Consider the following 2,874-nt stretch of genomic DNA (forward strand, 5'->3'; position numbering starts at 1 on the left):
CTTATGCGGAGACAAGAATGAGTATTTATTTGACAATTTGCGCGTGCACACAACCTTCTCATACAAAAATCTTCAATGAAAATTTTAAACTAGATTAATTACAAATACATTTAGTTAATTACCAATACATTTAATTAATTACCAATAAATGCAATTAAAAGTATATTTTACCTTATGTACAAGCTCATGACAGTAACACTAAAATCCTTATGGTTGAGAAGTTCGTAAATGTGCTCCTTTTCGAGAAATTCATCATACTCATCTCCGAATATAGCTTTATTCATGGGTATGATGCGTGAATCGTCGTTGATACCCATGTTTCGTTTTACTTGGATGTCAAGACACGCCCCGTATTTAGCAAGGTATGGCTGACTTATTTTAGGAGCAGCAGCGACCGATTTTCCCTGATCCAGTGTTCTTGCTGCAACTTTGGCAGCTTTATTACCTTCCAGCCTTTGTAGTTTGCCAGCTATATTACCCTCCAATTTTTGAGGTTTGCTGGCTTTTTTTGGCTGTACGGGTGGTTTATTTAATTGGATCTACAAAAATGAGGTTAAATGTTAGTTTATTGAATATGAAAAAATGACAAACCTTAGGGAATAAATGTGACAAACCTTTGCGGGAGATGTAATTGATTCGTTTCTGGGAATCTTTTTATCATTCCCTTTAGGCTTTTTCAACATCTAAATATAAATGTGAAATTAAAGTTAGGAGCAGAAAAAAATCAACAACTAAATATACATATCAATTAAACATACATTTCAATTAATTAAATATACTTTATCGAGGGCAACAAGATGTGTGGGCCATGCCACGTAACTACCAATAGCTTCGCCCAATAACTGCATATCTCCATCGTTGTCCGGTATTGGCAACTGTGCAGTTGGTTCAAAAGCAACAACAGATGATACTTTGACATGGCTTGCAGGGATCGGAGTAATGTGCAATACTTCTCCCGAAGTATTGTACAATTTTCCTTTTCCCACCTTCCGATGAGTAGGTGAGGACAAGTATAGCACGCATAGAGTGATACCCTAAATCAATAGTTAAAACATAAGTACGGTTAATATATAAGTTTGTTTAATACATAAGTAATTACATAAGTAAGTAAGTAAGTAACTCAGGAATACTTTTGAGACCGACGTTGCAACTCGCGCATATCTCCATCGTTGTCCGGTATTGGCAACTGTGCAGTTGGTTCAAAAGCAACAACAGATGATACTTTGACATGGCTTGCAGGGATCGGAGTAATGTGCAATACTTCTCCCGAAGTATTGTACAATTTTCCTTTTCCCACCTTCCGATGAGTAGGTGAGGACAAGTATAGCACGCATAGAGTGATACCCTAAATCAATAGTTAAAACATAAGTACGGTTAATATATAAGTTTGTTTAATACATAAGTAATTACATAAGTAAGTAAGTAAGTAATTAATTACCTCGGGAATACTTTTGAGACCGACGTTGCAACTCGCTGTAACACCCCAAAATTTTCATAAATATTATATATGTATCTTTTTAGTAATAGCTATTACTAAATTAATAATTATTCTATGTGTAAATAAATTAAATTAAATTTTATCACACTCTATTCTACTTAAATAATTATAATCTTCATTTTTATTTAATTGTTTTGACGTGACAATTACATAGGGACTATTTATGATGTCATTATTTCATAAATGGACATTTTTTTATTTGATTAGTTTCGATAATCATGAAATTGATGTGTTAGATATGTTTGTTTTATTTTGTTATGTGTGAGTGGTATTCTTGTCTTGCTTGATTTATTTTAGTTGATAAAATATTAGTTGAATTATTTAATTAAATTAGAATTTATATAAGTTATACCGTTTGTTAGTTTTATTTGCGACCAAATAAGTATTCATTTTAGGAGATATTATACAGTTAGTGAAACCAACCTTTATGTATAAGTGTTTTGAAAATATTTTTGGTCCATCCTATAAAAACAAAAATTAGTGACTTGACTCATTCTTTTACTCTCCTTTATGACAAGATTTTATGACAATTCATGGTGTTTTCTTGACATAATGTGCATTAATTCATTTTAAACACCCTTAATTTATTTTTTAAAGGAAGATTATAAATTTAATTATAAATTTTTTTGTGCAATCAAGAGAGGACACAAAAAGACTATTGTCCTTTTTGTATCTCATGCATTCATCTCTTTTAAACTAAAATTATAATTTTATTATAATTGTCTACAAAAATAATTCTATGAAATTTTTGGTTTCGTAACTACTAGATAAAAAAATTAAAAGGATGATGTGACAATCTCTAAATTACTTATTTAGTTAAAATTGGTGTGTGACACCGTTCAAATATGGTGAACTTTATTAGTTAATTATAATTAACTCATCACATGAATTCAATTGGTTTTGTAACAACCTAATAAAATTAAAGAAATAGTAATTATTGGTAGTATAATGTTGGAATTAAGTGCACTTCAATTTTAGACATCACACATATTTGTCATTCTTACACTCTCAAAATAATTTTCTGAGTCGTAAATTCTAATATCTATCGGTGTTGAATTCATTACTGCCTCGTGAGCTATTTCTCGTGCAAATTTAGAGGTGTTAAGAAAGAAAGCGCCTAAGGTAAGGGCTTTTCCCCATGCAATGTTAGGCTAGATATTAAATTAATAGTTTGTAAGATATTGATATAAAACTTGTTGTCTTAAAAGAAAAATATTGATTTTTAATTGCCTTAAAGAATTTAACTATAATATTTTATTTTTATGAGTAATATGTTTGCTTTGATAAACTTAATTATAAATTTCGATTTTTATTATTATAACATGAGTAATATGTTTGATGTCATATATTTGATGTAAAGTTATTATTTGTGTGTT

Source organism: Cicer arietinum, chromosome 3, assembly GCF_000331145.2.
Source record: "Cicer arietinum cultivar CDC Frontier isolate Library 1 chromosome 3, Cicar.CDCFrontier_v2.0, whole genome shotgun sequence".
NCBI lineage: Eukaryota > Viridiplantae > Streptophyta > Magnoliopsida > Fabales > Fabaceae > Cicer > Cicer arietinum.